Here is a 12,252-nt window from a genome sequence, read left to right as displayed (position 1 = left end):
TATCTCCTTTAACCACCTAAGATGTCAAGAAGGTTCCTTAATCCTTGTCTCCACCCCATTCTTTGTTAGTGTTGTAGGGCGAGTGGAAAGAGGATCCCGCAAAGCTTGATGCCACCCATTTAAGGTGATTCGTTATGACCCCAAAAAGCTGCTGACAGAAAAAGACAGACATTCATAAAGACTGCCGATGGTAGGGAAACATTTACTGTAGAAAGTCCAGGACACTTCCTTGCTAGGGAATGCCCAGCCAACATGTGATAGATTTTATATTTCTTTTTTTCTCGGTCATGCTGCTCCTACTAACATCCATTTAAGTGTGCTTAATGCAAGGCTGTCACATGGAAATACCATGTATTCTGCAGGGAGCATGTTATAGAGCAGGAGGACCTCAGCAGATTTATAGAGATTTGTTCCACATCATTTAGTATAACCTGATCTATTGAAATCTCTGCTGAGGAGTCCAGGAGGAGGTCCTATCGGTGACTGAAGCTATATCTGTATGCACAGTCATAGATCAGAGGTTGATAGGCTGCCTCCTGGACTCCTTAGCAGGGAAAACAAAGATTTCAATGACTAAAATATAACCTTTCCCCACAAACCTATATATCATTCTCCTTAGCTCCTTCTGCTTTATAACATGATGGCTGCATATTACAATATTACATGTGGGCTTCCCTTTAAATTGGTTTCCACGTCATTTATCAGCAATTTTGCCCCCTTTAAAATAAAGTATTAACCCAACCTAGACTGAGGCCCCTCTTTCCAGTAGCCCTAAAGGAGGATGCATCTGTGGCCTATTTGGCACTGGTTCTCAACCGGTGTTTCCAATACTCTAGGGGGAACATCACACTGTATCAGGGGTATGACAGCATGGCTGACAAAGTGGCAGATTTAGTGAGTGCTTACAGGGAGCTAGTGCTGCCCACCATCTTACAATACTGAGGCACAGTGACTGCCAAGCAGAGGCAGTGCTCACAAGGCGTTGGCTCAGGGTTAATGGAGTAGGTCTCCTCTATCGCAGTGCCTGTTGAGGTGGTACTTGATTGGGACTTTTTTCAGGAGGGGATACATGACTCGAATAGGAGAAGAAACACTGGTCTATGGTACACAAGCCGTTGCTGATTCTGTACCCACTTAAGACACCATAATTAGCTAGTCCTGTGGTAGTACAGGAGATCTATTAGTCAGATTTTATTACCAAATGTGTAAAAAATATAATATATGTGTATAATATAATATAGACATTACATAGCGCCAGAACTGGCCCCCAGTATATAAATCAGAGCCCTGAAGATTGGGATCAGATCCATCGACAATGGCAGACAATACTGGCTCTATTAATACGGCTGAGACTTAAGGGCACAATGCCCTGCAAAGCCAACCACATGTACGCTTATCTGCAGCTACGCAGCGCCAAGTGATGCTTTTTCTTAACAAGTTTAACCATTTGAGCAAGAATGGCATGAAGTACCCCCTGGTGTGCGCCATCTTACCTGTAATGCTGATAGCCAAGATAGCACAGGCAATATTTACTCAGCTAACAAAATAGCAGCGCCATCTAGAGGAAGCTCCAGGGGCTACAGTCCATCTCACATACAGATGGGTCCCCCCCCTTACCTTACCTCAAATTAATTAATCACTGATACATGCAACCAAGAGGAAAGGTAAGGAAGGATGGATCTGTATAATACACACAAGTAATCGGATTCTTACTATAATATTATACAAAACCCCATAAATTCTATGGATAAAATACAATCCAACCATGCACAGCCAATTTCTATCTAACAGATAAGCATTGAAGTGAAACAGGACTATAGCGCAATATCCTTATTCTTATTTTTAGAGGGAGTTTATCAGGTACATAACTAGAAAAAAGCACAAAACAGCACCGTGCAGCACCTAGTGCATCATCCCTTGTAATGAAAATATTCAATATCTAGGGACAGTTAGATAATCACCTTATGATATAATGTTGATAATGCCAAACAAATATCAATACGAAGAGGGATCCAACAGCAGCAAAGATACCGTATAAAAACGTAGTTCTCAAGATAGCAAGTTTTATTGCTTTCCACGTTCTGCATTTAGAATTGGTTGGATTGGTCTTGCTATCAGGTACATAAAACCTCCCAAACTAATAATGGTTAGAGATGAGCGAACAGTGTTCTATCGAACTCATGTTCGATCGGATATTAGGCTGTTCGGCATGTTCGAATCGAATCGAACACCGCGTGGTAAAGTGCGCCATTACTCGATTCCCCTCCCACCTTCCCTGGCGCCTTTTTTGCTCCAATAACAGCGCTGGGTAGGTGGGACAGGAACTACGACACCGGTGACGTTGAAAAAAGTAGGCAAAACCCATTGGCTGCCGAAAACATGTGACCTCTAATTTAAAAGAACAGCGACGCCCAGCTTCGCGTCATTCTGAGCTTGCAATTCACCGAGGACGGAGGTTTCCGTCCAGCTAGCTAGGGCTTAGATTCTGGGTAGGCAGGGACAGGCTAGGATAGGAAGGAGAAGACAACCAACAGCTCTTGTAAGAGCTAAATTCCAGGGAGAAGCTTGTCAGTGTAACGTGGCACTGACGGGCTCAATCGCCGCAACCCAGCTTTCCCAGGATCCTGAATGGAATACACTGTCAGTGTATTCCCGTATACCCGATATATACCCCGATACCCGTTCCAACGGTGTGCCCCCCCACCTTCACCCCAGAAATACCCTGCAAGTCCCCTAGCAATAGAATTGGGGTTACGTGCACCCACAATTTTTACTACTGGTATACAGTGCCATTGTCTGACTGGGAATTCAAAGAATATATTGGGAATACAAATACCCTCATTTCTTGCTACTGCCATATAGTGCCAGTGTCTGACTGGGAATTCAAAGAATATATTGGGGTTACGTGCACCCACAATTTTTACTACTGGTATACAGTGCCATTGTCTGACTGGGAATTCAAAGAGTATATTGGGAATACAAATACCCTCATTTCTTGCTACTGCCATATAGTGCCAGTTTCTGACTGGGAATTCAAAGAATATATTGGGGTTACGTGCACCCACAATTTTTACTACTGGTATACAGTGCCATTGTCTGACTGGGAATTCAAAGAATATATTGGGGTTATAAATACCCTCATTTCTTGCTACTGCCATATAGTGCCAGTTTCTGACTGGTAATTCAAAGAATATATTGGGGTTACGTGCACCCACAATTTTTACTACTGGTATACAGTGCCATTGTCTGACTGGGAATTCAAAGAGTATATTGGGAATACAAATACCCTCATTTCTTGCTACTGCCATATAGTGCCAGTGTCTGACTGGGAATTCAAAGAATATATTGGGGTTACGTGCACCCACAATTTTTACTACTGGTATACAGTGCCATTGTCTGACTGGGAATTCAAAGAGTATATTGGGAATACAAATACCCTCATTTCTTGCTACTGCCATATAGTGCCAGTTTCTGACTGGGAATTCAAAGAATATATTGGGGTTACGTGCACCCACAATTTTTACTACTGGTATACAGTGCCATTGTCTGACTGGGAATTCAAAGAGTATATTGGGAATACAAATACCCTCATTTCTTGCTACTGCCATATAGTGCCAGTGTCTGACTGGGAATTCAAAGAATATATTGGGGTTACGTGCACCCACAATTTTTACTACTGGTATACAGTGCCATTGTCTGACTGGGAATTCAAAGAGTATATTGGGAATACAAATACCCTCATTTCTTGCTACTGCCATATAGTGCCAGTTTCTGACTGGGAATTCAAAGAATATATTGGGGTTACGTGCACCCACAATTTTTACTACTGGTATACAGTGCCATTGTCTGACTGGGAATTCAAAGAATATATTGGGGTTATAAATACCCTCATTTCTTGCTACTGCCATATAGTGCCAGTTTCTGACTGGTAATTCAAAGAATATATTGGGGTTACGTGCACCCACAATTTTTACTACTGGTATACAGTGCCATTGTCTGACTGGGAATTCAAAGAATATATTGGGGTTATAAATACCCTCATTTCTTGCTACTGCCATATAGTGCCAGTTTCTGACTGGTAATTCAAAGAATATATTGGGGTTACGTGCACCCACAATTTTTACTACTGGTATACAGTGCCATTGTCTGACTGGGAATTCAAAGAGTATATTGGGAATACAAATACCCTCATTTCTTGCTACTGCCATATAGTGCCAGTGTCTGACTGGGAATTCAAAGAATATATTGGGGTTACGTGCACCCACAATTTTTACTACTGGTATACAGTGCCATTGTCTGACTGGGAATTCAAAGAGTATATTGGGAATACAAATACCCTCATTTCTTGCTACTGCCATATAGTGCCAGTTTCTGACTGGGAATTCAAAGAATATATTGGGGTTACGTGCACCCACAATTTTTACTACTGGTATACAGTGCCATTGTCTGACTGGGAATTCAAAGAGTATATTGGGAATACAAATACCCTCATTTCTTGCTACTGCCATATAGTGCCAGTGTCTGACTGGGAATTCAAAGAATATATTGGGGTTACGTGCACCCACAATTTTTACTACTGGTATACAGTGCCATTGTCTGACTGGGAATTCAAAGAGTATATTGGGAATACAAATACCCTCATTTCTTGCTACTGCCATATAGTGCCAGTTTCTGACTGGGAATTCAAAGAATATATTGGGGTTACGTGCACCCACAATTTTTACTACTGGTATACAGTGCCATTGTCTGACTGGGAATTCAAAGAATATATTGGGGTTATAAATACCCTCATTTCTTGCTACTGCCATATAGTGCCAGTTTCTGACTGGTAATTCAAAGAATATATTGGGGTTACGTGCACCCACAATTTTTACTACTGGTATACAGTGCCATTGTCTGACTGGGAATTCAAAGAGTATATTGGGAATACAAATACCCTCATTTCTTGCTACTGCCATATAGTGCCAGTGTCTGACTGGGAATTCAAAGAATATATTGGGGTTACGTGCACCCACAATTTTTACTACTGGTATACAGTGCCATTGTCTGACTGGGAATTCAAAGAGTATATTGGGAATACAAATACCCTCATTTCTTGCTACTGCCATATAGTGCCAGTTTCTGACTGGGAATTCAAAGAATATATTGGGGTTACGTGCACCCACAATTTTTACTACTGGTATACAGTGCCATTGTCTGACTGGGAATTCAAAGAGTATATTGGGAATACAAATACCCTCATTTCTTGCTACTGCCATATAGTGCCAGTTTCTGACTGGGAATTCAAAGAATATATTGGGGTTACGTGCACCCACAATTTTTACTACTGGTATACAGTGCCATTGTCTGACTGGGAATTCAAAGAGTATATTGGGAATACAAATACCCTCATTTCTTGCTACTGCCATATAGTGCCAGTTTCTGACTGGGAATTCAAAGAATATATTGGGGTTACGTGCACCCACAATTTTTACTACTGGTATACAGTGCCATTGTCTGACTGGGAATTCAAAGAGTATATTGGGAATACAAATACCCTCATTTCTTGCTACTGCCATATAGTGCCAGTTTCTGACTGGGAATTCAAAGAATATATTGGGGTTACGTGCACCCACAATTTTTACTACTGGTATACAGTGCCATTGTCTGACTGGGAATTCAAAGAGTATATTGGGAATACAAATACCCTCATTTCTTGCTACTGCCATATAGTGCCAGTTTCTGACTGGGAATTCAAAGAATATATTGGGGTTACGTGCACCCACAATTTTTACTACTGGTATACAGTGCCATTGTCTGACTGGGAATTCAAAGAGTATATTGGGAATACAAATACCCTCATTTCTTGCTACTGCCATATAGTGCCAGTTTCTGACTGGGAATTCAAAGAATATATTGGGGTTACGTGCACCCACAATTTTTACTACTGGTATACAGTGCCATTGTCTGACTGGGAATTCAAAGAATATATTGGGGTTATAAATACCCTCATTTCTTGCTACTGCCATATAGTGCCAGTTTCTGACTGGGAATTCAAAGAATATATTGGGGTTACGTGCACCCACAATTTTTACTACTGGTATACAGTGCCATTGTCTGACTGGGAATTCAAAGAATATATTGGGGTTATAAATACCCTCATTTCTTGCTACTGCCATATAGTGCCAGTTTCTGACTGGTAATTCAAAGAATATATTGGGGTTACGTGCACCCACAATTTTTACTACTGGTATACAGTGCCATTGTCTGACTGGGAATTCAAAGAGTATATTGGGAATACAAATACCCTCATTTCTTGCTACTGCCATATAGTGCCAGTGTCTGACTGGGAATTCAAAGAATATATTGGGGTTACGTGCACCCACAATTTTTACTACTGGTATACAGTGCCATTGTCTGACTGGGAATTCAAAGAGTATATTGGGAATACAAATACCCTCATTTCTTGCTACTGCCATATAGTGCCAGTTTCTGACTGGGAATTCAAAGAATATATTGGGGTTACGTGCACCCACAATTTTTACTACTGGTATACAGTGCCATTGTCTGACTGGGAATTCAAAGAATATATTGGGAATACAAATACCCTCATTTCTTGCTACTGCCATATAGTGCCAGTGTCTGACTGGGAATTCAAAGAATATATTGGGGTTACGTGCACCCACAATTTTTACTACTGGTATACAGTGCCATTGTCTGACTGGGAATTCAAAGAGTATATTGGGAATACAAATACCCTCATTTCTTGCTACTGCCATATAGTGCCAGTTTCTGACTGGGAATTCAAAGAATATATTGGGGTTACGTGCACCCACAATTTTTACTACTGGTATACAGTGCCATTGTCTGACTGGGAATTCAAAGAATATATTGGGGTTATAAATACCCTCATTTCTTGCTACTGCCATATAGTGCCAGTTTCTGACTGGTAATTCAAAGAATATATTGGGGTTACGTGCACCCACAATTTTTACTACTGGTATACAGTGCCATTGTCTGACTGGGAATTCAAAGAGTATATTGGGAATACAAATACCCTCATTTCTTGCTACTGCCATATAGTGCCAGTGTCTGACTGGGAATTCAAAGAATATATTGGGGTTACGTGCACCCACAATTTTTACTACTGGTATACAGTGCCATTGTCTGACTGGGAATTCAAAGAGTATATTGGGAATACAAATACCCTCATTTCTTGCTACTGCCATATAGTGCCAGTTTCTGACTGGGAATTCAAAGAATATATTGGGGTTACGTGCACCCACAATTTTTACTACTGGTATACAGTGCCATTGTCTGACTGGGAATTCAAAGAATATATTGGGGTTATAAATACCCTCATTTCTTGCTACTGCCATATAGTGCCAGTTTCTGACTGGTAATTCAAAGAATATATTGGGGTTACGTGCACCCACAATTTTTACTACTGGTATACAGTGCCATTGTCTGACTGGGAATTCAAAGAGTATATTGGGAATACAAATACCCTCATTTCTTGCTACTGCCATATAGTGCCAGTGTCTGACTGGGAATTCAAAGAATATATTGGGGTTACGTGCACCCACAATTTTTACTACTGGTATACAGTGCCAATTTCTAACTAGGAATTCAAAATGCGCAAGGCTCCCGGAAAGGGACGTGGACGAGGCCGTGGGCGAGGTCGGGGGAATGGTTCTGGGGAGCAAGGTAGCAGTGAAGCCACAGGGCGTCCCGTGCCTACTCCTGTGGGGCAGCAAGCATTGCGCCACTCCACAGTGCCAGGGTTGCTTGCCACATTAACTAAACTGCAGGGTACAAACCTTAGTAGGCCCGAGAACCAGGAACAGGTCTTGCAATGGCTGTCAGAGAACGCTTACAGCACATTGTCCAGCAGCCAGTCAGACTCTGCCTCCTCTCCTCCTATTACCCAACAGTCTTGTCTTCCTTCCTCCCAAAATTCCGAAGCTTTACAGAACAATAACCCAAACTGTCCCTGCTCCCCAGAGCTGTTCTCCGCTCCTTTCATTGTCCCTCAACCTGCCTCTCCACGTCACGATTCCACGAACCTAACAGAGGAGCATCTGTATCCAGATGCTCAAACACTAGAGTCTCCTCCATCTCCGTTCGATTTGGTGGTGGATGACCAGCAACCCACCCTCATCGACGATGATGTGACGCAGTTGCCGTCAGGGCATCCAGTTGACCGGCGCATTGTGCGGGAGGAGGAGATGAGACAGGAGTTGGAAGAGGAAGTGGTGGATGATGAGGACACTGACCCGACCTGGACAGGGGGGATGTCAAGCGGGGAAAGTAGTGTGGATGTTGAGGCAGGTGCAGCACCAAAAAGGGTAGCTAGAGGCAGAGGCAGAGGTCAGCAGCTTAGGCGAAGCCAGGCCACACCCGGAATCTCCCAAGATGTTCCAGTTCGTACCCAGCCCCGAAAAACTCCCACCTCGAGGGCACGTTTCTCGAAGGTGTGGAGTTTTTTCAAGGAATGCGCCGAGGACAGATATAGTGTTGTCTGCACAATTTGCCTCTCGAAATTGATTAGGGGCTCTGAGAAGAGCAACCTGTCCACCACTTCAATGCGCCGTCATTTGGAATCCAAGCACTGGAATCAGTGGCAGGCAGCAACGGCAGGACAAAGGCCGACTGCCGTTCACGCCACTGCCACTGCCTCTGCCTCTGCCACTGCCACTGCTGACTGTGCTGGCGATGCACTCCAGAGGACGAGCCAGGACACCACTTCATCTGCCTCCGCCACTTTGTTGACTTCTACCTCATCCTCCCCTGGTCCTGTCTTATCTCCTTCTCCTGCACCATCAAAGGCACCATCAGGCGTTTCTTTACAACAACCCACCATCTCTCAGACATTGGAGCGGCGGCAGAAATACACTGCTAACCACCCACACGCGCAAGCCTTGAACGCCAACATCGCTAAACTGCTGGCCCAGGAGATGTTGGCGTTCCGGCTTGTTGAAACTCCCGCCTTCCTGGACCTGATGGCAACTGCGGCACCTCGCTATGCCGTCCCTAGCCGTCACTACTTCTCCCGGTGTGCCGTCCCCGCCTTGCACCAGCACGTGTCACTCAACATCAGGCGGGCCCTTAGTTCCGCGCTTTGCACAAAGGTCCACTTGACCACCGACGCGTGGACAAGTGCATGCGGACAGGGACGCTACATTTCACTGACGGCACACTGGGTGAATGTAGTTGAGGCTGGGACTGCTTCCCAAACTGGCCCGGTGTACCTCGTCTCCCCGCCTAACATTCCTGGCAGGGACACGAGAAGAACACCCCCCTCCTCCTCCTCCTCCTCTACCGCCTCCTCCTCCGCCACCGCCTCCTCCTCCGCCACCGCCTCCTCCTCCGCTGTTAGATTGACCCCAGCTACGAGTTGGAAACGTTGCAGCACTGGCGTTGGTAGACGTCAGCAGGCTGTGCTGAAGCTGATCAGCTTGGGGGACAGACAGCACACTGCCTCCGAGGTGAGGGATGCCCTCCTCGATGAGACGGCAATATGGTTTGAGCCGCTGCACCTGGGCCCAGGCATGGTCGTTTGTGATAACGGCCGGAACCTGGTAGCAGCTCTGGAGCTTGCCGGACTCCAACATGTTCCATGCCTGGCCCACGTCTTCAACCTAGTGGTGCAACGTTTCCTAAAGAGCTACCCCAATGTTCCAGAGCTACTGGTGAAAGTGCGGCGCATGTGCGCCCACTTTCGCAAGTCGACAGTAGCCGCTGCTAGCTTAAAATCTCTCCAGCAACGCCTGCATGTGCCACAACACCGGCTTTTGTGCGACGTCCCCACACGCTGGAACTCAACGTTTCAGATGTTGAATAGAGTGGTTGAGCAGCAGAGACCTTTGATGGAATACCAGCTACAAAACCCTAGGGTGCCACAAAGTCAGCTGCCTCAGTTTCACATCCATGAGTGGCCATGGATGAGAGACCTTTGTGACATCCTACGGGTCTTTGAGGAGTCCACAAGGAGGGTGAGCTCTGAGGATGCGATGGTGAGCCTTACAATCCCGCTCTTGTGTGTTCTGAGAGAATCCCTGATTGACATCAGGGATAACTCAGATCACACAGAGGAGTTAGGGATAGCATCCGATCCGTCACAGCTGGAGAGTAGGTCCACACATCTGTCCGCTTCACTGCGTTTAATGGAGGAGGAGGAGGAGGAGGAGGAGGAAGAAGAGTTGTCCGATGATGTGATGGTGATACAGGAGGCTTCCGGGCAACTTCGAATCGTCCCATTGTTGCAGCGCGGATGGGTAGACATGGAGGATGAGGAGGAAATGGAGATTGAACTTTCCGGTGGGGCCAGAGGAGTCATGCCAACTAACACTGTGGCAGACATGGCTGAGTTCATGTTGGGGTGCTTTACAACCGACAAGCGTATTGTCAAAATCATGGAGGACAACCAGTACTGGATCTTTGCTATCCTTGACCCCCGGTATAAAAACAACATCTCGTCTTTTATTCCGGTAGAGGGGAGGGCCAATCGCATCAATGCTTGCCACAGGCAATTGGTGCAGAATATGATGGAGATGTTTCCAGCATGTGACGTTGGCGGCAGGGAGGGCAGTTCCTCCAGTAGGCAACCAAGTTCTCACCGGTCCACACAAACGAGGGGCACACTGTCTAAGGTCTGGGACACCTTGATGGCACCCCCTCGCCAAAGTGCCGCCACGGAGGGTCCTAGTGTCACCAGGCGTGAGAAGTATAGGCGCATGTTGCGGGAATACCTTTCCGACCACAGCCCTGTCCTCTCCGACCCCTCTGCGCCCTACACGTATTGGGTGTCGAAGTTGGACCTGTGGCTTGAACTTGCCCTATATGCCTTGGAGGTGCTGTCCTGTCCTGCCGCCAGCGTCCTATCTGAGAGGGTGTTCAGTGCAGCCGGTGGCATCATCACTGACAAGCGCACCCGTCTGTCAGCTGAGAGTGCCGACCGGCTCACTTTGATAAAAATGAACCACCACTGGGTAGAGCCGTCATTTTTGTGCCCACCTGTGTAAAGCACCCCAACATGAAACTCCATGTCTGTACTCAACCTCTCCAATTCCTCCGCATCCTCATACTCATCCACCATAAGCGTTGCACAATTCTGCTAATACTAGGCTCCCTCCACCCTGATTTCCCCCAACTCTGCTGGTTAGAGGCTCCCTCCACCATGAATTTGCCCAAACTGGGCTGTTTAGAGGCTCCCTCCACCATGAATTGGTCCAAACTGGGTTTTTTAGAGGCTCCCTCCACCATGAATTTGCCCAAACTGGGCTGTTTAGAGGCTCCCTCCACCATGAATTGGTCCAAACTGGGCTGGTTAGAGGCTCCCTCCACCATGAATTTCCCAAAACTTGGCTGTTTAGAGGCTCCCTCCACCATGAATTTGCCCAAACTGGGCTGTTTAGAGGCTCCCTCCACCATTAATTGGTCCAAACTGGGCTGGTTAGAGGCTCCCTCCACCATGAATTTGCCCAAACTGGGGTGGTTAGAGGCTCCCTCCACCATTAATTGGTCCAAACTGGGCTGGTTAGAGGCTCCCTCCACCATGAATTTCCCAAAACTTGGCTGTTTAGAGGCTCCCTCCACCATTAATTGGTCCAAACTGGGCTGGTTAGAGGCTCCCTCCACCATGAATTTGCCCAAACTGGGCTGTTTAGAGGCTCCCTCCACCATTAATTGGTCCAAACTGGGCTGGTTAGAGGCTCCCTCCACCATGAATTTGCCCAAACTGGGCTGTTTAGAGGCTCCCTCCACCATGAATTGGTCCAAACTGGGGTGGTTAGAGGCTCCCTCCACCATGAATTGGTCCAAACTGGGGTGGTTAGAGGCTCCCTCCACCATTAATTGGTCCAAACTGGGCTGGTTAGAGGCTCCCTCCACAATTAATTGGTCCAAACTGGGCTAATTAGAGGCTCCCTCCACCATGAATTGGTCCAAACTGGGCTGGTTAGAGGCTCCCTCCACCATGAATTTCCCAAAACTTGGCTGTTTAGAGGCTCCCTCCACCATTAATTGGTCCAAACTGGGCTGGTTAGAGGCTCCCTCCACCATTAATTGGTCCAAACTGGGCTGGTTAGAGGCTCCCTCCACCATTAATTGGTCCAAACTGGGCTGGTTAGAGGCTCCCTCCACCATGAATTTCCCAAAACTTGGCTGTTTAGAGGCTCCCTCCACCATTAATTGGTCCAAACTGGGCTGGTTAGAGGCTCCCTCCACCATGAATTTGCCCAAACTGGGCTGTTTAGAGGCTCCCTCCACCAT

General features: G+C 46.1%; 1 protein-coding gene across 1 annotated transcript in view; it reads right to left on the bottom strand.

Annotated features, from left to right (window-relative positions):
- The window catches only part of GPC1 (glypican 1), a 64,917-nt gene that overhangs the window by 13,391 nt on the left and 39,274 nt on the right, over window positions 1–12,252 (bottom strand). The gene's annotated exons all lie outside the window — the stretch shown is intronic.

This window comes from Leptodactylus fuscus, chromosome 3 (assembly GCF_031893055.1).
Source record: "Leptodactylus fuscus isolate aLepFus1 chromosome 3, aLepFus1.hap2, whole genome shotgun sequence".
Taxonomy (NCBI): domain Eukaryota; kingdom Metazoa; phylum Chordata; class Amphibia; order Anura; family Leptodactylidae; genus Leptodactylus; species Leptodactylus fuscus.
Note: the sequence above shows the minus strand (reverse complement) of the source record. Positions and strands in the feature narration are given on the sequence as shown.